At 37.0% G+C, this 24,372-nt stretch overlaps 1 long non-coding RNA gene across 1 annotated transcript; it reads left to right on the top strand.

Moving 5' to 3' along the window:
• The first annotated feature begins 3,306 nt into the window (after positions 1-3,306).
• On the top strand, positions 3,307-8,828 carry LOC140850478 (uncharacterized). Its single transcript, XR_012133376.1, has 3 exons — positions 3,307-3,879; positions 7,451-7,542; positions 8,227-8,828. It is a non-coding gene; the product is annotated as an uncharacterized lncRNA (long non-coding RNA).
• Positions 8,829-24,372: the final 15,544 nt, after the last annotated feature.

Genomic DNA, 24,372 nt, shown 5'->3' with positions numbered 1-24,372 from the left:
TCTGCTACTTTTTCTTCTTTCCTGCTCCATCTCATCTCCCTGGGCCAACCTACTTCTCAAATGTAAGAGCAGCAACACCAGGAAATTACTTCCTATCATCCTACCAGACTTTCTGAATGAATTAAAAGAATCATTAAGTTTTAGTCAGTCAATATTCTGTCTGAATGTGGGTTATAAACTACCTTTCACCCTCTCAGTACCCAGCCAAAAGCAGGCGCCCAGTAATTGTTTGTTAGTTCTCAGCAGACACACAGTGTTTGCCCTCCCTGAGCTGAGGAAGAAGAGTGGGCAAGCAAACAGTTCAAGGACTTTTGGGTGATGCAATGTAGTGCATGGCTCCGGGACTAGACAGTCCTGGGTTCAGTTCCAGATTCTGACATTTGTTTGCTGTGTGACACTGGGCAATTCACTTAACTTCCTTAATCTTCATTTTTCTCCTCTGTGAAATGATTCCTTTAATAATAATAATGTATAAATGAGTGTTTTTTTGTTTTGTCCTCCACTTACCTTCCTATTTTATTTTACACCAACTGGTTTGTATGTGTGTGTGTAAGTCTTTTTCCTAAGGAGGAAAAATATCAAAATGAGAAAATTAGGTCAACAGAACTTCATTAAATGGCTGCTCTGCATCTGGGCTGAAGCTAAGGAGTAAGAACAACGATTACTGAAGGCCTGTCCTGGCTCTCAAGGTGCTCGTAGGTTGCAAAGGAACCGGCCACCTGGCAGTGTAGCAGATAAACACAAACCAGGGGTAATATGTCACTCTGCAAAGGTCTGCTGTCCAGCTACTGTGAAGGCTCTGTGGACAATTGGAATTTGGAAGGAGAAAATGCACCGTCATCTGCGTCACCGGGACTGCCCAGCCCTGGGAGACAAAGGTTGCCTCGCAGAGCAGACCGACTACAGAGGGCCTTTGTCCATCCTTCTCTGCTCTAAACTTGCCTCAAAATAAATTTCTTCTGTGAATCTGTGCTTTTGGAGAGATGTCTCTCCACCTTAAGGGCACATCTATGCATAAAAAACAAGATTTTTATAATGGTGTGTATATTCTTTTGTCACCTTATCATTACATGAGGCTTCTGCCTTTCTTGGCCCCTCAAAGTCAGTGCTTTGCTAGGCTGCAAATGCCTTATTGTTTTGGATTCTTGCCACTAACCACAGTGCTCACTGCTTTTGCATGTTGGATTGTCAGTGATTCTCCACATAAATGGACAGTGCAGAGCAGAAAGCTGCTTTCTCTCTCAGCTGGACTTGGCTGGTCCAGCTTTCCTTTCTGCTTTGTGAATTGGATCCCAGTGCAGCAAATCTCAGGTGAATCAAAGAATTTGTCTTTCCTGCCTATACCTTCAACTGCACTTGATTCCTGATAAAATTTTCCATTTAACTTCTCAGACTTCTTAATTTAGTAGTATGTTTTGGACGTCATGGGTAAGGAGCGATCATGGAAATGAAGTCAGAAGGGAATGACCTCTGGCCCCTAAGTCAGGTTCATTTTTCCATATGCATTTGTGTTTGGGCCTTCCAAACACTGCTTATTTTTTTGTCCCAGGAGTCCCAAACAAGATGTTTTGTGCTTGCATTGCTGCATTATACTTCCATCAATCTTCCATGCCAGAGCAAGTTCTATGGTATGAATCACAAATAATTATGCCACTTAAAAATTGGTTTACAATTATAGTTGAGGATCACGGAGTGGGCCTCTCATGACCCTGTCCCTGTTGCTGATCTTCCTCAGGGAATGAAGTTCACTCACATTTCCACTAGACCCCTATTCTCCTCCACACCAAACTGCGTATTTACAAAAAAGCAAAAACAAAAACATAGAACTGAGAATTTATCTCTCCCATATTAACTAGCAGTGTATTCTAACGAAGGTACAAGGACGGGGGGATGACCACAATTGCAAAACTTAATTTATAGATAGACTCATGAGGAGCCCATTTCCTCACAGACTTCGAAATTGAGTAAGTACATCATCAAAAAGCAAAGCAGAACAAACTGGGTTCATCCACCAATGTGAGTGGCAGGTGGGGTGGGATTCTCCATCTATTCCCTTTTGCTTTTTAGCATAAGAGCCATGTGGATGGTAGGAGCCGAAAGCTCTGTCTGCCTGGCCCATCAGTTGGGTATAGTCAGGCAAGGCAGTGACAATGGGGTATGTCCTCCAGGGTTGTGGATGTTTGTAGCAGCTTAATCATAGTTGCCCAGACTTAGAAGCAACCAGAATGCCCTTCAGCTGGTGAATGGATAAACTGTTATATCCGGATAATGGACTATTATTTGGTACTAAAAAAAAAAAAAAACAAGCTATCAAGCCATGAAAAGATACCCATAATGATGGATACATGTCATCTATACATCTGTCCAAACCTGTAAAATGTACAACATCAAGAGTGAGCCCTAATGTAAACTACGGACTTTGGGTGGTTATGATGTGTCACTGTAGGTTAATTAATTATAACAGATGTACCACTCTGTGGGGGATGTTGATAATGGGGGAAGCTATGCATGTGTCAGGGCAGGAGCATATAGGAAATCTCTGTACCTCCCTCTTTATTTTTCTGTGAATCTAAAACTTTTTTTTAAGCCTTATCTTTTTAAAAAAGAGTAATTGAAGAGGGTTTAAAGAAGAGGTCATTTAGGGTGTGGACAGAGGTAAGGGAACCCACCAGGAGTAGTGTGGCAACCAGGAACCAAGAGTAGGAAAAGCTACTACCCCTCTAAGGTCTCAGAGGCAGTGGAGGTGGCAGCTTCTACCAGGGCCCTGGAGAACTTGCAAATAGGAGAGAGTGCCCAATAAGAGACGCTATGGAGAGGGAAGCTGCCGCTGCCCAGTCACTGCCTGGCGGGTTTGTGAAGGAATATACACCCCGAAGGCTCTTCCCTTTGGTCTTCTAACCACCTGGCAGTGTGCTCCACTGGCTGCACTCAACAGAAAGAGGACAAAGGAGGACAGGCAATAGAGGTCAAAGAGGTCAGGTCCCTGGACAGAAAGTCTGGCCAGAAAATGATAAAGAGTAGATACAGAGGGGAAAATGGAGAACTGTCAGCATCTCCTTATATTAGATGCTTGTTTGCCTAGCATCCCTTCTTCTGAGTAGCTGCTACTCCTCACTCAATTAAACTCTGACGAGGCTGGAATAATAGCATCCTACCGCCTGTGACCAGGGCCAGTCAGAGAATTTCACTTCCTGAACTCCAGTAAATCAGTCAAACTCAACTTTGAGATTTAATACAGGGTTTTTGGAAAAGAGAGTCTCTTTTCAGTCTGGATTATGGACCTCAAGGACGTAGACTAACCAACAATCATCTTTCAGGCTGTAGAGCAAGACCTGTCCTGACATTGAAGACAACCAGAGAGAGCACAGGAGATGGGGAGAAAGAAACAGATCCACGACTTTGAAGCTCTGGTTCTAATTATGAGGTAGTCTCATTTTTTAACATTCCAGTTACATGAATCTTTCATTTCCTGTGTTGAAAGATGTGAAAGGGCACACAAGGATCCAAGCAGCATCCAGAGGTTAGCATCAGGAGGATGCCTGTATCATGCCAGAACTGGGGCTCGAAAGTGGCATTGGTACTGCCAGATTCTTTGAGCTGAGGATGCCCAGCAGGACCTGGAACCATGGAGAAGGAGCTGCCCAGAAAATGCTGAATCTGCCAGGCTGCAACTGGACCATGGTAGATGCTGCACGAGAGTGAAAGCCAGAGAGAAGGTGTGACCACTGTGGAGTTACTGCCTGAAGCACAGAGTGAGAAGAAAAAGCCTGACTTCTCCTTTCCTTCCATCCTTTGATGCTAGTGAACCTCCTCCCCCCATGGCTGAATGTCCATGGTAGCTGTTTGGTAAAGGGAGCCTGGACAATCTGGTTTGCAAAGGTAAGACATTCTGCAGTTCACAGCAGAGGGGCCAGAATGGCTTTGAGCACAAACAAATAAATGACCAACGCAAGTGATTAGGGAGCGTCAGTTCTCTTTTCCTTGTTCCTTTCAAAATGCATTACAAACTTTGGTAAAAGATAAACAACTTGTGGGGGTGGTGATCAAGTTATTTTCTGCTTAGGGACTTCAGTGAGTCACTGCTAAAGACAAGGCTATTTGATTCGATATTTGGATATTTAATTTCCCTTAAAATATGGCCATAATTTTTGGACATGGAATTCCATGATGGAAAAATGTGAAGGTAAATTATAATCCAGTCACATTAGACAGCTTGCTATTTGTCTTTATTGCCTGCTTTACTGTACTTGCTGATAAACTCCCTCTGCCAGGCTGACCATCCTCTCTCCTGCCTCCATTGAATCTTATTTTCATATCACAAGTTAAGTGCTGTTTTTAATTAAGAAACTTACATTGGTTTGCCCAAAATTCATTTTATCTTTCCCTTCTTAAAACTTTATCGCACTCTTATGGTCTTAACAAATTGAATCTTGTATTTTAAATATTCAAATTTCTATCTTATCCTTTGATAATGGACTATGAATTCACCAAAGGGAAAGAGTATTTTCCACAACTTTGTATCCATCAGAGAAAATTTGAAGGATCCCTTGTACCTACTACTTGCTTGGTAAATACATGCTGTAACAGATGGACATCTGAAACAATAGCAGAAACCTAAATTGCGTAGGGTGACTTGCAGAGTAATATTGTTCAGCTTTCTTATCTGCACAATGAGATCAGAGTAGATAAATTTGGAAGTCTCTCCTGGCCCTTTGTTACCTACCTAATTTCAACTAGAAGATAGATTTTTAAATTTGTAAATGCAATTTTATAATTCTCTTTCAAAACTTGGGGAAAGCTAACATTCCATGATCTCACTTTTGCCAGATTAGTTCTCAAGATGTTTCACAGGGCCACAATTTGCTTTTATCTTAGAAAAAAATGATAATGTCCTATAATCCTCACTCCACTTTAGCTTCTCTATGCCTTCACCCTGGTGATTGCCCATTTTGCGCACACAAAAAAACTCCACTGCATTTTACAAACACTTTGTAAAGTATAGCAAGAAATAAAGGAATAAAAAATTAGAAAATATTGCATACTAAAAGAGATACTACTCCTAATGCATCCACAAAAAACCAAATTCATAAATGTTGGTGTGTCAATTATGATGGCAAAATATGTATGTAATAGAAACGTGATATGATGGATGCTACTGGAGTGGCTTTGGCATATTTATTTAACATTTACTTTTATAAAAATAGATAAAAAATGAAATATCGCTGTAAGCAGTCATATGAAAATGGCTAAATACAAAAGCAAGCATAAGAGAATTCAGCAGAGAATTTTGAGCCTGAACAATCAAGTTTCAGACAAATCTTACTTGGTTCATAATTTTATCCCTTTATTATGCAAAGCTGCCAATTCAATTTTACAATGCAAAGAAATGTTTGGCGTGATTATCAAGTTATATTTGCTGTTCTGTAGATCTACTAAAACTTGCATTATCATGAAAGAGTCTGTTCAGATTACCTCTGAACGTACTTTTAGATCCTCAGTGGTAGGTAGAAACTGACAAGAGTAAAATGTATTATTCTTAACCAGCATCAGGATATGAGGCTTTAGAAAGACTGGTAGAGCAAATGATAATTCAGTTGCAGAGCTAGACAAATGATTTCCAAGTCAACAAATTCAGGGAAAAGTTGCTGATCCTAGTTGAATTGCCACATATTGCCACTTCCTTTCACATGTGTCTTGGTAGAAACATCTCTTACAGAACTTTTCTCACCCATCAGAGCAAGTGTTTGTTATTTCAAATTCCTACCTGCTAAAAAATCAGGATCTCAGAGAACCCATTGCTAAACCCAAAGATGAGAGGTTGGGCTCCAAATTGGAGAAACTTAGAGAAAACTAAATTCTAGACCTCTCTTCCTCTGCTGGCTTCTCCCCCTCCCTTAAAAGAGTTGTCTATATTTGCCGAATTCAATTCCCTTCTCCCTCTCCCTCTTTCTGTTTGAAAAACATGCTTTCAGTTACTTGGAAACATATGTATATGCACACACACACACACACACACACACACACACACACACACACACACACACACTCCTTTTATACCCTCTTTAGAGGCTTCATTCCAAACACAGCAAATAGTCTGTGGATTTGATCAGAGAGCTCTAATGACCTTTGTCGGAGCACATCCGCCTGTGAGCCACATCACACTCCCTCCTTCCTGGCCAGCATGATCAGCACCTCTCTGTTGGCTATGCATTGACCTTTAGAATAAGCCAGAGTGAAGATTAGTATGTATAAAATGGGGCATTGAAATATTTGGTCCAATTATTGAAGAAATAGTTACAAATGCCAAAAATAATGGGGTAATTTTTTTTACATGTTTAAATATTATGCTTCTCCTAAAGAGAGGAAATGAAAAATCTGAGTCAATTTTCACAAAGGCAGGGAGCTAACAGAAGCTGGATGCTCAGTTCCAGAGGCATTTTTTCTCCTCGGCCAGCAGTGGCATGTTCAGGTCTAAGTTAAAACCGCTGGATTGCTTTGGTCTTTGTTAAGCAGATTAGAGACAGAGGGCAGAAAAGACAGAACTCCCTTCCATGGGGAGGACTCTGTTTGATGCAGTTCGATGTGGCCTAGGGCCCATCTGTCCAGGTGCCCCCAGCTACCCTGTCCCACACTCAAAAGGGATGACCTTCCAGGTATATCACAAGTACCATCTCCTGTGTAGAGCCGGCCTTCTTCCTCCTGGCAAAATCAGTTGAAGAGTTTTCTTTATCCTGTTACTGACTTGAGATACATAATTATGGTGCTCATCAAGCTGTCTAATTCTTTGTTTATATGTCTATCTCCCTGACTAAATTGTGGACTTTTCAAGGGCAAGAGCTCTGTCTTAATCACTGGTGTTTTTTTCAAACTGGTTTGCCATTTGCTTGATATGCATTGATAAAATGGGAAAAAGTTAGTGATTGATTTGGGGTAGAAGGAAAGAGGAGCGGATAAAGGGAAAATAGGAGAGGAAGGGAAGGAAGCAGCCGACCAAGCCTATGAGGAAGGAAGGAAGGGGAGGTGTTTGTGCACATGTGCCTTTTGTCACAGGTCTCCATGGATGGCACAGATTCAAGTACCAGAACAACAGGAAGATGACTGAGAGAAAAGTGTCTCTAAGTTAGGACTGACACATTCATCACACCCATTAGGCAGGCACAGAGTTGACTAATTTTAGGATATTCTACTTTTCCCAGCAACTACCGTAGTTCAACAGATAAGACATGATTTCCATTGCTGTGCAGAGTGTTTTGTTTGATGTATTTCCATTTACTTATTTTTGCCTTTTTATCCTTGCCTGGGGAAAACATATCCAGAAAACAAATTGGTAATGCTGCTGTCCAAGACGTCACTGTCTATATTTTCTTTTAGAAGTTTTATGGTTTCAGATCTTACATTTAGGTCTTTTTTGTTTGTTTGTTTTTGTTTGACTTTGTATTTTTGTTGCCAGGCAGCTGCATCTGGGAAGTCTCTGCCTGTGCACCAGGTGAAACCTCATTCTTGACTCTAGAAAGAATTCTCGAGCCTGTTGGATGAATGTAGGTAAGGAAGGAATTCATTAGAGAGTAGAAATGAATGGCAGCTGCCTTGCAGTTGGCTAAGAACAGGAAAGTGCAGAGGGAAAGAGAAAATTTGCTGAACATTTTCTTGGTATAAGGCAGTTTCTCTTGTCATCTCTTAAAGCCAAGGTCACTTGGCGCCCCGTGTTCACTTAGACCTGCACTGCATGGGGGCTAGCACCTACCACCCCAGGATTTGGGGAGCTGTGCAGCATGGGATGGGGTGAGATTATGATCTGAGATTATTTTCTCAGGCAGGATCCTGCACCTGCAGTTCCATCTGGGTCACCCAGGCGAGGGAACTTGCCAGCCCAAATCTGAGCTTTCAGCCCCTCCTTGCTTATCAGGGGTAAAATGGAGACTTGGAAATATTGTGATATAGCAAAAAGACAAAATGTAGTAAATTGAGCAGCAAGAAAAATTTATTTAAAAGTACACACTTAGAAAAAGTGTGGGCATCCTCAGAGAGGAGGCATGCTTAAAGGTTGTGGGTTCCCTCTTTTAAGGATTTTTCAAAAGGCTATGGGGTATAAGCTTGTAAAGTGGTCTCAAAATGCTTATCTCCATGTGAGAAACATTAAGTCTCATCTCTTCTAGCATCAGTGCTCTAGACAATTCTGCAAAATTAAGTTAACACAAGAAATTTACTGATCCCATTCCTCCCCAGGATAGCAGCTTCCTTCTGGAAACATCAATTAAGACCACCAGCCCTGCCCTCAAGGTAGATTGAGTTATTGTCGAATTGTTAAAGAATGTTAGGATTCTGTATATTTAAAAACTTCCTGGTTTTTAAAATGGAATCTTAGTTTTAAGATGGAATCCTTCCTGTTCTTACTATACTGTTTTTATCTCAGCATTTTTCATCAAAAAGTTAACTATGATGCCTGCCTTCTGTCTCTGCCCTTCATCATTTTTATGATCCAAGAGCACTTCAGTCTTTTTTTAAAAAATTGAGGTATATACAATGAAATGTATATAAATATTAGGGTATAGCTCAGTGAATTTTGACATGTTGTATACACTCCTGTACCCATCACCCAGAAAAAGATATCAAACATTTCACTAATTTTTTTCCACCTTCACCTAGTATGCCCATCCCCCCATATCATACCCTATAGCAACCATCAGACTATTCTCTGTGTTTATGAGTCTCTTCTGTTTTGTTTGTTCATTTGTTTTATTTTTTTAGATTCCACATGTAAGTGAAATCATATGGTATTTGTCTTTCTGCATCTGACTTATTTCACTGAGCATAATAACTTCTAGGTCCATCCATGTTGTCACACATGCAAAATTTAACTCTTTTTCATTGCTGAATAATATTCCATTGCATGTATATAACACCTCTTTTTGTCCATTCATCTATCAGTGTATATTTAGGTTGTTCCATATTTTGACTATTGTAAATAATTCTGTGATAAATACAGGAGTGCATATATCTTTTCAAATTAGTGCTTTTGTTTCCTTCAGATAAATTCCCAGAAGTGGAATTGCTGGGTGGTATAGTATTTCTGTTTTTAGTTTTTTGAAGAAACTTCACAACACTTTCCATAGTGGATGCATCAATTATAATCCTACCAGCTGTGTATGTACTCCACATCCTCACCAACAGATGTTATTTCCTGTCTTGTTGATATTACCTACTCTGAGGTGGTATCTCATTGTGGTTTTGATTTGCATTTCCTTGATTATCAGTGATGTTGAGTGTCTTTTCATGTGTCTACTGGCCATTTGTATGTGTTCTTTGGAAAACTGTCTTTTCAGGTCCTCTGCTAATTTTTTAATTGGATTATCTGGGTTTTTTTGTTTTGAATTGTGAGTTCTTTATATATTTTGGATATTAGCTCCAATATGATATATCCAATGTTATATCTAAAATGATATATCATTTGCAAATATAATTCAATAGGCTTCCTTTTCATTTGTTTGGTTTGGTTTTCTTTGCTGTGCAGAAGCTTTTTGGTTTGATGTAGTCCTGCTTGTTTATTTTTGCTTTTGTTTCCCCTGCCTGGAGAGACATACTGAAAAATAATTGCTAAACTGAGTCCAAGAGTTTACTTTTTATGTTTCCTTTTAAGTGTTTTATGGTTTTAGGTCTTTAATCCATTTTGAGGGTTTTTGGGGGTATATGGCATAAAACAGTGATCCTGGTTCATTCATTTGCATGTGGCTATCTAGTTTTTTCCCGTGACTTACTGAAGAAACTGTCTTTTCCCCGTTGTATATTCTTGCTCCTCTGTGGTAGATTAATTGACCATATAAGTGTGGGTTTATTTCTGGGCTCTCTGTTTTGTTTCTTTGATCTATGTCTATTTTTGTGCCAGTACCATACTGTTTTGATTATTGTATATTATGGTATAGTTTGAAACCAGGGTACATGATACCTTCAGCTTTGTTCTTTCTTGCTGTGGCTGTTCTGGGTCTCTTATGGTTCCATACATGCTTAGGATTACTTGTTCTAATTCTCTGAAAATGCCATTGGTATTTTGGTAGATATTGCATTCATGTGTAGATTGCTTTGGGTAGTATGGACATTTTAACAATATCAAATTTTCCTAATTGATTAGCATAATACATCTTTCCATTTATTTGTGTTGTCTTCAATTTATTTCATCAGTGTCTTAAAGTTTTCATTGTACAAGTCTTTTACCTCCTTTGTTAAATTTATTCCTAATTATTTTATTCTTTTTGATGCAGTTATAAATGGAATTGTTCTCTTAATGTTTCTTTCTCCTAGATTGTCATTATTTTATAGAAATATGACAGATTTCGGTATATTGATTTTGTATACTGGAACTTCATATTCATTTATCAGTTCTAACAGTTTTCTGGTGGAGTCTTTAGTGTTTTCTACATATGGTATATGTCATCTGCAAATTGTGACAATTTTATTTCTTCCTTTCCAATTTGTATGTCTTCTGCTTCTTTTTCTTGCTTAATTGCTGAGGCTAAGACAGTCAATAATACTATGTTGAATGATATCAACAAGAGTGGGTATCCATATGTAATACGCTTCTTTGTCTTTTGTTATAGTTTGTTTTAAAGTCTATTTATCTGTAAGTAATACTACCCCAGCTTTTTTTTTCACTTCCATTTTGCATGGAATATCTTTTTCAGTGAAAGTTCAAGTTCTGTATGTGTCTGTAGGTCTGAAGTGAGTCTCTTATAGGTAGCTAATGGGTCTTGTTTTTTAATCTATTCAGTCACCCCTTGCCTTTTTATTTGAGCATTTTGACCATTTATATTTAATTATTGATAAGTATGTACTTAGTTCCATTTTGTTCACTATTTTCTGGTTATTTTTGTAGTTCTTCTCTGTTTCTTTCTTCTCTTGTTCTCTTCCCTTGTGATTGGTGACTTTCTTTAGTGTTATGCTTGTATTGATTTCTCTTTTGTTTTGTGTATCTATTATAGGTTTTTGGTTTGTAATTACCATGAGGCTTATATATCCTAAGTATGTAGCTGTCTATATTAAGTTGATGGCCACTTAATATTGAATACATTTTAAAAGAACTACATTTTTATTACCTTTTCTCCATGTATTATGTGTATGGTATCATATTTTATGTCTTTTTAGTTTTGTGATTCCCTTAACTAAATTTTAGATATAGTTATTTTTCTACTTTTGTCTTTTAACTTTCATACTAGATTTTAAATGATTGATCTACTACTTTTACTATGTATTTGCTTTACCAGTGAAATTTTTTTATTTCATCATTTTCTTACTCTAGTTATGGCCTTATCTTTTCCACTTGAAGAAGACTCTGTAACATTTCTTCTAAGGCTATTTTAGTGGTGATGAATTTAAAGTGCTGTTAAGTTTTTCTTTGGGAAACTTTATCTGTCCCTTAATTCAGAATAATAACTTTGTCAGATAGAGTATTCTTGGTTATAGTAGTTTTCCTTTCAGCACTTTGAACATACATCCCACTACCTTCTGGTCTCTAAAGTTTCTGCTGCACAGTCAGTTGATAGCTTTATGGTGTTTCCCTTGTATAAAACTATTTGCTTTTCTCTTGCTGCTTTTAAGAATCTCTCTTTATCTTTAATCTTTGGCATTTTAATTATTTTTGTGTCTTGGGGTGTATATCCGTGGGTTCATCTTTTTAGGGGCTTTTTGTGCTTCCTAGATGTATATGTCTGTTTTCTTCCCCACATTAGGGAAGTTTTCAGCTGTTATTTCTCCAAATAAGTTTTATACCCCTTTCTTTCTTCTCCTTTTGGGACCCATATAGTACACATATTAGTATGCTGGATAATGTCTTATGGGTCTCTTAACCTATCCTCATTTTTAAAATTCTTTTTTCCTTTTGCTCTTCAGCTCGAGTACTTTCTGTTACCCTATCTTCCAGATCACTGATCTGTTTTCTGCATTCTCTAATCTGTTGATTCCCTCCAGTATATTATTTATTTCAATTACTGTATTCTTCAACTCTGATTTGTTATTATTTTTTTATTTTATTTCTCTTTGTTGAAGTGCTCTCTGAATTTATCCACTCTCCTCTCAATTCTGGTGACCATCTTTATGACCATTACTTTGAACTCTTTATCATGTGGATCATTTAACTCTGTTTCATTTAGCTCTTCTTCTGAAGGTGTGTCTTGTTCTTTCTTTTGGAGAATATTCCTCCATCTCCTCATTTTGTCTTCCAGTGTTTGTTTCTATGAATCAGGCAAAACAACAACCTCTTGTAGTCTGGAAGGAATGGCCTTGTATAGGAACATTCCATGTGTAGACTGCATGTACCTGGTGGCTTTGGCTGGCTGACTGGCTGGAGCTCTAACTGGCTTGGGCTTGGAGTCCTTGGGCCCATTGCACCAGGTCACTCTGGTGGGGCAGCAGGAGCAGAAGCAAATGCAACCAGGGGACTCCACACAGGGACCACCCTGGCAGAATGGGTAGAGCTGAAGCAGGCATGTGTCCAAAGGTCCCAGGGTTCTCTGAGCTGGGACACCCTGATGGGAAGGAAGTGGTAGTGGGCATGGCCAGGGCACTCTGGGGCTCTCCACACAGGGGGCACCCTGGCAGGATGTCTGGACCCCAGATGGACACAGGATAGTAGTATCCCAGTGTGTGCCATACAGGTGGGACTGCTGGAGCTTGAGTACATGCATTTGGGTATTAGCAGGGAGGCCATCTTGGAAGGACATCTGGGATTAGGGATCTGAAGCTCACAGAGGTGTCAGGCCAGCTAGAGTGCCTAGACCCTACTCCCATCCTCACTATTAAGGTGAAGTAAGAACATAAGCAATGGCACTTGGCAGCCCCTCCAAACCTGAAGAGAGTTCTAACAGATCCCCTAACATTTGACAGACACACTAGTGTTAGTAGTTGAGTTTCCTCCACTTTATTCTAGTTGCCCTTTAAATAGTGTTGTTTTCCCTGTATCCCAGGGTGGTCAAATCTGTGCATTTCCCTCAGGGATATCCTTCCCTACAGTCATTCCTAGCATTTGTGTGTAATTACCATCATTACAGTGTCTCTCTCTCTCTCTCTCCTGCTATTCTCTATGTGGTCATTATTCTTTTGTTGTACAGAAGCTGTACAATCAGCCGTCTCTTCTCCTTCAGGAGGAATTGCTCTATAAATAGGTATAGATTTGGTATGTATGTGAGTGGTAAGTTCAGGTTCTTCCTATGGTACCATCTTGGACCCCTCTAAAAGTCTTTAACTAAAAAAATGGAAATATTATTAGAGGAGAAAGTTGAAGTTTTATGTGTTAGTAACTTAAAAATTAAAAAAATTGAGCCTATACTTTGGAATATTGATTATGATTTTAATTTTCATGTTCTTCGATCCAGTAATACTATTTCCAAAAATTTCATACAGAAATACTAAAACTTGTATACAAATTTATGGGCAAAAAATATGTGTAATGAAAATATTTTCAGTCATGCAAAATTTGAAACAATGCAATAGTTTTAGTAGAGGATTAAATATATTTAATAGAGAGTAGTAGGTTAAAAAAAAGGATTTTTTGAATGACTACATGTATATTATCATTCCATTTTTGCAATACAAAAAAGAATAAAAAGAAAAGTTACATATACATATATGAATACACACACCAGAAAATTTTTGTGAATTAAGGGGAATGCTGTTAATATTTACATCTGAACCATCAATACAATATTGGAGTGTCTAGAGGAAGCTAGGGTGCATAGTTACATTAATTTAAGGGATGTTGCATTCTGGATTATACATTTTTGCAAGTTTGTTTTAAACAGTCAGCATGCACTATGTATAGTGATAAAAACTAAATTTTCAATAGTTAAACTATCTATGAGAAGCACAGTGAATTAATCTTGGATCTCAAATTTGGTACTTCCACTTCTCTCAGAACTACCTGTCTGTTCCAGCATCCATAGGTTGATCTGTCTTCTTTAGAACATGTCCTACTATAGTTTAAATTCATGTTTCACCAGGAGATTCTTTATTTCTGTTCTCTTATTGTCAGAACACACTGTTAATCCTTCCTGACAATGTGTCCACTGCCAAGCTTCCAGACTTGTCAATTTTATCTCTCACCAGCCAAGTATCCTTAGCAGCAGACTTGTGGTACTAAGACTTATGGCACTTATGGTTTACTTTTGTCCTTCAGATTTTTCCAAAGATAAATTTCAGTGTGAATTTAAATGGATGATGGTTGACCACTACCTTTTGCTGGTTCCTATTGCGAATGAGGCCAAGGCAAGGACCTTTACTGAATTCCCACATCAGCTTGTTTGATCAGTCCTATTTTTGGTGTAAGTTGCAAGCCACTGTCACATGACAATCTTGCAGTTGGTGCTCTTGGTCACGGGAAGACTGCAAAAGAAGGTGCTATGATAGGGACAAATAGAAACTGATTCTTCTGGCAAAACACAAAAATTCAAGGCATATTCATTATGAATGCTGGATCAGGCATATTATCTTTGTATTCAAAGACTACGTATAATTATAAAGGATAGAAATGTAAAAAGCATGAACAGCTTGATGATAGAATTGGTTCACAGTTTTTATTAAAAATCTGTTTGACATCCAGAAAAGAACAACTGAGCAGATAAGAACATATCAGACAGTAGGTGACAAAGAATATGAGAAACTTAGTTTTTTTCCCCCACTAAATTTAATAATGCTTTACACCAAATTCCTTACTTGACTGAATAATCTAGCTCTGCAAAGATATGGACTTAGGTTATTCTTTCTTTCTGCCATTGTTTCATCTGTGACAAAACTGTTCTGTGATTTGCATTCTGCACTGGTCAGCTTGACTCCAGGAATGCTCAGCAGAACACGGGCACACATTCTTTCCTTTAGCAAACACCCATTGAACATGAAATCAGACTTCTCCTGGTACTAAAGGCACTATCCAGAATAAGTCAAAGGTTATAAAGTTTGCATCTAAACTTAAAAAAAGCTTTCATATGTAAAATATTGCCACCAGAATGCTCAAACACATAAGGTAATATCATTGTGAAATTTGATTCAAAATCACTGGCTTCATAAATCTTCTATGCCTCAGTTGGGACATGTTTAAAAGCTAGCCAATAGGAAGATGACAGGGTAGGAAGCACCAGGAATCTGTCTCCCAGCATAGAAAACAATTGTCCTTGTAGAATCTGTCTGATGTAACTATTTAGGAACTCTGAAATATATTGGAGGCTTACAACTTCCAGGGAAATGCTTGGATGGTAAATTTCCATTAATTATGGTCAATTTCAGCTCTTAGCACATTAGCACCTACCCACCTTATATCCCCACCCACAGACATGTGGGAGGTGGCAGTGCACAGTGTTCTTATAGCAGTTTGCACACAGCTGGTGGGAGCCAGGATAGTAAAAAGGACTCTGCTCTTCAAATATTGTGCTTTCATCACTGATTGCTGCTTCTGATTACATAAATATAGGCAGAGGTAAGCAACCATCATTTTTACAGCTTCCCCAAAGATACAAATAGATTGCTGCAATTCTTTCCTTCACTTCCTAAAGTGACTTTCTGGGCATTTAAAGGGCTGATTCCCTTCCCTCCATTCATTTGTTTTCTATTTTTCCCCTTTTGGGAACCAGACACGAAAGACACCAGACACGAAAGATATTCAAAAACAACTTCAAATATTGGGAAGATTAGAAAATGACCACACATGTCCAGGGAAAGGCTCAGAAAAGACCTTAAATTTATACCTCAGGTTAATCCTCAGCACAGAGATAAATAGCCTACATCAAGCAGAAGGCGGTAATAATACCAAAAACAAAAACAAAAATCCTGGGAAGGGGAGATTCTCATGTCCAGAGTTACCACATTATTAGATTCAAATAGGCAGTTTTTGTTAGCAGAAAATCACAAGGCATACAAAGAGAAAATATGGCCCTTTCAATGGAAAAAATAAATTGAAACAGTCCCTGATAAAATCCTCAAGGCAGATACACCAGATAAAGACATTAAAACAACAGTATTAAAAATATTCAGAGAACTAAAGGAAGATCTGGAGAAAGTAACAACAACAAAAAAGGATAAAAAAAAGTGAAAATACCAATAAAGAGATAGAAGATGGAAAAAGAAACCAAAAAGTTATTCTGGAACTGGAAGGTAAAATAACTGACATGGAAAATTCACTAGAAGGGATTCAAAAGAAGATCTGAACAGTCAGAAGTAAGCATAAAGGAGTAAGCAAATACATTCAAACTCCTAAAAGAAAAAAGCTGTCAACCAAGAATCCTAATATCCACAAAACTCTCCTTCCAAAATGAGGGAGAAACTAAGTCACACCAAGATAAATGAAAGTTCAGGGCGTTCATCACCATTAGACCTGACCTGCAAGAAATGCTGAGTTAGTTCTATGTGATAAAATGAGAGGACACTAGATGGTAACCAAAGTTGTATGGAGAACTAGAAATCTCAATAAAAGTGAATGTATGGCCAGTTACAAAAGCTGTAATAGTAGTTTGTAACTTGGACCTTTTGTTTCCTGCATGATTTAAGAAACTAATACATTAAAAACGATTTTTAGTCTAACAGCTATTATTATTATAATTTTGATTTGCAACTCCAATTTTTTTCTACATAATTTAAGAGACATAAATTTAAAATAATTGTTGGGTACACAATGTATAAAGATGTACTTTTGGGGACATAACCAAAAGGAGTGGGGATTGAAATGTAAAGAAACGAGTGTCTATATGTTATTGAAGTATAAACTGATATAAATTTAAATTATAGAGTTAAAACTTTAAGATGTTAAATGTAATACTCATAACTACAGAGAAAATTACTATAGAATATACAAAAAAGGAAGTGAGAAAGGAACTTAAACATTTTGCTATAATAATCAACTAAATGTGAAAGAGTAATGAAGGAAATGAAGAATAACAAAGCTAGAAAGTATATAGAAAACAAACAACAAAAAGACAGAAGTGAGTCCCTCCTTACTAATAATTTGCATTTAAATGGATTAAACTCTACAATTAAAAGACAGAGATTGATAAAGTGGATAAAAACACATGGCCCAACTACATGTTCTATACAAAATCTCATTTTAGACCCAAAGATACAAATAGATTGAAAGCAAAAGGATGTGAAAAGGTATTCTGTGGAAATAGTGACCTAAAGTGAGCAGGGATGGCTATATTAATATCAGATAAAATATATTTTAAATAAAAAAAGATTATAATAGACAAAGAAGCACAGTATATATTAATAAAAGGTCTAATACCACAAAAAGATATAGCAACTATAAACATTTACATAATAATGACAGACCACCAAAATATATGAAGCAAAAACTAACAGATTTGAAGGGGAAATAGTTCTACAATTATAGTTGTAGACTTACGTACCCCACTCACATTAATAGATAGAACAACTGGACAGAAGATAAGGAAATAGAGGACTTAAAAAACACAATAAGCCGACTAGATCTAACAGACATATGAGTACTCTACCCAACAACAGCATACACAGACATATTCCAAGATAGACAATATGTTAGGCTGCAAGTTAAGTCTCAATAGATTTTAAAAGACTGATATCATACAAATATATCATAAAAATTATCTTCTCTGTCCACAAGAGGAAGAAGTTAAAAATAAATAACAAAAGAAAAACTGGAATTTTTGCAAAATTGTAGAAATTAAACATATGCTTAAACAACCAGTAGATCAAAGGAGAAATCACAAGGAAAATTTGAAAAAACACACAAGTAAAAATGAAAACACTACATACCAAAATGTATGGGATACAGCAAAATGTAGCTAAGGGGAAATTTGTAGCTATAAATGCTAACATTGAAGAAACAAGAAAGATTTCAAATCAACAAACTAATTGTACAACATAAGGAACTAGAAAAAAGAACAAATGAAACCCAAAGCTAATGGAAAGAAGGAAATAATAAGATTAGACCAGAGATAAATGAAATAGAGAATAAAAAAAGTAGAAAAAATTAATGAAACCAGAAGTTGGTTCTTTGAAGAGATCAATAAAATTGACAAACCCTTAGCTAGCTGAACTGAGAGAAAAATAAATAAATAAAGAAAACACAATTTACTAAAGCCAGGAATGAAAGTGGGGACATTACTACTGATTTAACAGGAATAGAAAAGATTATAACAGAATACTGTGAATGAATAAATATATTTCTAGAAACACAAAACATACCAAGACTAAATCACGAATAAATAGAAAATCTGAATAGACCTGTAACTAGTAAGGAGATTGAATCAGTGATCAAAACCTACCAATGAAGAAAATTTCTGAACTTGATAGCTTCACTGGTGAATTCTACCAAATAGTGAAAGGAAAACTAATATCTAGCCTTCTCAAAACTTTTCCAAAAAAATTGAGAAAGAGGATACACTTCCTAACTTATTCTATGAGGTACATATTACCCTGATACCAAAAACATATAGACACTACAAGAAAGGAAATCTGTAGACCAGTATCCTTGATAAACTTGAATGCAAAAACCCTCAAAAAAAAAATACTAGCACACTGAATTCAGCCACATATTAAAAGGATTATACACCATGACCAAGTGCAGTTGTTCCTAAATGCAAGGTTGGTTCAACATATAGAAATCACTCAATGTAATATATCACATTAACAAAATGAAGGATCAACTACATATGATTTTCTCAATTCATGCAGAAAAAGCATTTGACAGAATTTAACACCCTTTCTTGGAAAAAACACTAAAAAAAAATACTAGAGGTGGACGGAAACTACCTCAGCATAATAAAAGCCATATATGTGAAACCCACAGTGAACGTCATACTCAACGATGAAAGTCTGAAACCTTTTCTCTAAATCAGGAACAGGGTGAGAAGGGCTGCTTGCACCATTTCTATTTGATGTTGTATGGAAGTGCTAGCCAGAGCAGTTAGGCAAGAAAAAGAAATGAAAGACATCAAATTATTAAAGGAAGAAGTAAAATGATCTCTGATCACAGACATGATGTTATGTGGAGAACACCCTTAAAATGCCATGAAAATTATTAGAATAAATGAACTTGTCAAAATAGTTGAATACAGTCAATACACAAAAATCAGTTGAATTTCTATATGCAAACCATCTGAAAAGGAAATTAGAAATATAATCTCACTACTGATTGCATGGCATCATAAAGAATAAAATATTTGGGAATTAACCAAAGAGGTGAAAGACTATACAATGAAAACTGTATAACCCTGTTGAATAAAGTTAAAGAAAACATAGTAAATGGGAACACATTCTATGTTCATTGTCAGCAAACAATATTATTAAAATGTCAGTACTACCCAAAGTGACCTACAGAGTCAATGCAAACCCTGTCAAAATATCAATGACATTTTTTGCAGAAATAGGAAGACCCATTCTAAAGTTAATGTGGAATATGAATGGACCTCCAATAGCCAAAACAATTTTGAAAAGGAACACAACTGGAAGACTCACACATTCTGATTTCAAAACTTACTACAAAGCTATGGTAATCAAAACAGTGTGATACTGTTTAGATCATAGACCAATGGAATGGCATAAAGAGCCCAGAAATACACTTTCACATATATGATAAAATGATTTTTGACAAGGGTATGAAGGCCATTAAATGGGGAAAGGACAGTCTTTTCTAGTTCTGGGAAACTGGATATCCATATGCAAAAGAACGAAGTTGGACCCTTATCTAACATCATATTAAAAATTTAAGTCAAAATGGATCAAAGACCTAAATGTGAGACTTAAAACAATAAAACTCTTAGAAGTAAAAATATCAAAAAAAGATTTGCATTATGGGATTTGGCAATTATTTTCTTGGATAGGACACTAAAGGCACAGGTAACAAAAAAATAGACAAATTGGACTTCTTAAAATTTTAAAAACTTGTGTACGAAAATACAGTATTAACAGAGTAAAGAGGTAACCCACAAAATAGGAGAAAATATTTGCAAATTATATCTCTGACAAATGGTTAACCCATAATATATAGAGAACTGCTAAAACTTAACAACAATAAAATAAATGATCCAATTTAAAAAACGGCAAAGGAATTGAACAGATATTTATCCAAAATATATTTTTAAAATGATCAATAAGCAACAAAAAGATGTTCTATATCACTAATCTTCAGGGAAATGCAAATCAAAACTACAGTGAAATACTATGCCTTACCCATTAAGATGGTCACTATAAAAAAAACAACAACAAGCATTGGGGAAAACATGGAGATCTTGGAACCCTTGTACAATGAATGTAAAATGATACAGCCACTATGAAAAACAGTATGACAGTTCCTCAAATAATTAAAAATAGAATTACTGTATGATTCAGCAATTCCATGTCTGTGTATATACCCAAAGCTGAAAGAGGGGTTTCAAGGAGGTATTTGTACATACATGTTCATAGTAGTATTGTTCACAATAGCTAAAACATGGAAGATGTAAACCTAAGTGTACATCTGTGGGTGAATGGATAAGCAAAATGTGCTATATACATACATGGAATATCAATCAACCTTAGAAAGGAAGAAAATTCTTCATATGCTGTGGTCAAACCTAAGGACATTATGTCAAGTGAAATATACCAATCACAAAAATAAATACTTTATGATCCCTTTTGAGTAGTCAAAGTCATTGAGCCAAAAAATATAGTGGTGGTTGCCAGGGCCTGTGGTTTGGGAGGATGGGGCATTATTAATCAGTGTGTATAGACTTTCATTCCTACGAGATGAAAAAGTTATGGAGATGGATGGTGGCAGTGGATGCATACTATGAATGTGTTTAATATCACTGAACTGTGCACTTAGAAATGAATAAGATGGTAAATTTTACATAATATGTATTTTACCACAATAAAAATATGTAAAAAAGCACTAATGGATAACATTTTTATTTTTCAAAGAGGGCACATGGAGTAACAGTAAGTAACATAAAGACATATTTCTAGCATCTTCAGATATTTGAATAAGTAAATATATAAAAATGTTTGCCCCATTACTTTTGAAATGCTTTTATTATTTTTATTTTAATGAGAATGTTTCCAAAATGGCTAAATAATTTATTCTTTGATCAGAAGAATTCAGATATAACAAATATGAGTTAGTGTTCTTTTTGTGACTAAGAATTATCACTGGTAATCATGAGCTTTGGGGCTTTGCTCTTTAAGATGTGATGCTCATTGGGTTTTTGAGGCATAATGCCTGCCCCTGAACTAAATGATTCCAAACCCGTTTATATTTGTTGTTTTCATTACCAATATTGTTCTCCTTATTCCTTCACATTTTGTACATCAGTGTAGCAAATTCTAAATATTTTTGTTGCCAACTGAAACATCAGAGGAATCAAAAGTTCCCAAGATAAGTAATCATCAAACTGAAGAGTAAATGCAATGATACGTTTTTGCCAGAGAGTGGATGGTTAAATTTACTGAATGGCAGTAGTTTTCAATCTTGAGCATACTTCAGAATCATCTGCAGGCTTGTTAAAACACAGGTTGCTGGGCCCATCCCAGAAGTTATGATTCCACAGATCTAGGGTGGGACCTGAGAATTTGCATTTCTAGCAATTTACCAGCTCATACTGTTGGTCTGGGAACCACAATTTGAGAACTACTGTAGCACAGCAAAGTGGGACAGAGACAGTTTGAAATATTTGTAAGAATTTTAGGTTTTAGGAAATGTTGGAAATATCTAGACATCTAAAATTAGAAAAAGGGGAATATTACTTTTCACATATTAGACATTATGTACATCTATGGAACTTGTAACACAATAGAGACAGTTACTAAAAACAATTCAGGAATTAACATGAAATGGTAGATTAGAGTTATATGTCAATTCACTGAGAAATTTTAGGAAGCTTAAATATTTCCATCATTATAAACTGACACCACATCAGGCATCCTTGATCTCCAACAAACATCTCGTGTTGCCTCTGTAATAAGCTGGTCTGGAAGGACCGATGGTCTGACCCCGGGTGGTAACGCCTCTGTATTCTAATCCACTGGTTGCCACTAAAGTGCTTTGCCATCAGATTTTGTTCTCAGATAGAGCACAGCACTGAAAGGAAAATCACTGCATATCCAGTGATTTCACGGGCCACTAGGCTCTCCGCATTCTCTATTACCCAGTTTATCTTTTGTTCATTTAATGCTTCACAAACAACATTGAATTAGTTTGTTGGACAATTAGGTAAGATATTAAACTAAAGATGCACATATAAATATGTCAAGTAATTATTTTAAGAATACATCTGTAAGGAATAGCTGGAGAAGGCACTTTGTGAAGGTTTTTTCTCCCGGCTTTCTCTAATCATTCAACAAGTCCCAACTTTTATAAATAATTATAAGTAATACACCTTTTTCTAAAGTGTACACAGCAAAATAATTTTCTATAATGAATATTTAAAAACTCATTTCCAAGGAAATTAACTCTTGTAAACATCCTATAATATGTCAGGAAATTAAATTGGTGTTTGTTAGTAGAGTGAACAGCCCAGATCAAATCTGCTATTGCAAATGTTTCCCAGGCCTGGTTTCTAGTCTCTTTAAGTCCCTTCCCTCCTGAACAGTGGCAACCTAAAGCTCTCCTAGAGCTTCACCACTGCTTCAGCTCTCAGCACTAACCCTATAGTGTTGTTGAGAGATTTATGTGGCTGTGGGTCTGGCAGCTGTTGTTTGATTCTGTTTACTTTGTCTCTGCCCTAGTGCTGTACCTTAGTTTTGGTAGAAGGACCTCAGTCTGTCCCAAGTCTTCTTTGCCTCTTCCCCAGATACCCTCACGTGATGACTGAGCTTCAGTTTGATCCCTGTTCCTGAGCTCCTCTTTCATGATCCTTCGTCACCCTTCCTGTGATGGGACACCTCAGTCCTGGCTCTTGGCCTATTACCTTAGACCCTCCTCTGTAATGACAGATACCCCACATTCCAATTTGCTGTCTTTCCTATAAGAATGAATTGTCTCATTTTCCACCCATCAGTTTGAACAAGCCAACATTTCTTTTTAACCCTTTGTTGATGTCTACTTCCTGGAGTATCACCTGCTATCACTCTACTATATTGGACACGTTGTTTTGGTCTCTGATTCATTCAGCGAGATCCTAGTCCGTGATTGAGTCCTTTTCCAAATCCTAGCCCTTTCTCACTTAAGCTATACTATAATAAGTAGCTAGACTTACCTGGTTTGTTCATTCTGAAAACACTGAGTTTGGATGCCTGGAACTATACTGACCACTGGGAAGAGGGACATAAATGAGGCAAAGTTTCTCTCTTGAAACATTCTGGATGAGAGTGAAAATAAGTAATTGAAATACAATTCTTTAAAAAAAATTTTTTTTTGTTGAAGTATAGTTTCTATACAACATTATATTGGTGTCGAGTATACAACATAGTGATTCAACAGTTATCTACATACATTATTAAATGTTCACCCCAGCAAGGGTAGTTACTGTCAGTCAACACAGAAGGACTACAGAATACAGAACTGTTGACTATATTCTCTATGCTGTGTAGTTCTTTAACAGTAAGTTCTAAGACTCTTTCTCACCAGGATATTGTACATAGGTCAGAGAGTTGTCCTTCCATAAACATTCATTCTACTAACATTTGCTCAAAATCTACTGTGTGCCAGATATTTTATTAATATACTGGGACTGGGCCCAAAGGTCCCTTCTGAGAAATCTGAATCAGACTCAAATACTCACACTGGCCTGGAATCCCCAGCCGTTTTACCTCCCAGAGACTAATAATATGTGTCTCCTGGCCCTAAGAAGTCTGTAGGCACCCTTAACAATAGACAGACTCTGAACCCGGCTCCTGCCCCCTCAATCCCCAGGTGACCTACTTTATGAACCCTGATGACTGTAGGATGGGTAGTTGTAAGTTCAGTCATTTTGTTGCCAAATCTGCTTTCTTTCCAGAACCTCTGAATCAAGTATCAGCCTATTCTTTCATCCTTCCAGATTACCTAGAGCTGGATTTCCCTAAGGGATGAAAATCTTCTGAGCTGATTGCAGTGCTTCTTGGGACAGGTAGCAGGAGACCCTGGAGATAAACCTACCGTAACTTTCAAAAGTCAGTATTAACCCTAAGTAGCAGAGTTGCCCAAGTTTGTGTTTCTGTTGGAAATGACCACTCACCTATCCCTGCTACCTCCTAACTCATTGAAAACTGAGCCATCCGTGGAACTCCCTGAGTGAATAGTGACTGTCCAAGGACTGCTGAACTGTCTTTACTCTGAAGCTGTTAAGGCTGCTCATGGCCTTTGACTAATGCAGTGAATTATGGACCTGAGATGGATAGAACAGGGATTCCTGAGGACACCTTGGGAAATGAGAGATTGTACTGGGTTCCTCTGACCCTAACTCTAGA

Source organism: Manis javanica, chromosome 7 (assembly GCF_040802235.1).
Source record: "Manis javanica isolate MJ-LG chromosome 7, MJ_LKY, whole genome shotgun sequence".
Taxonomy (NCBI): Eukaryota; Metazoa; Chordata; class Mammalia; order Pholidota; family Manidae; genus Manis; species Manis javanica.
Note: the sequence above shows the minus strand (reverse complement) of the source record. Positions and strands in the feature narration are given on the sequence as shown.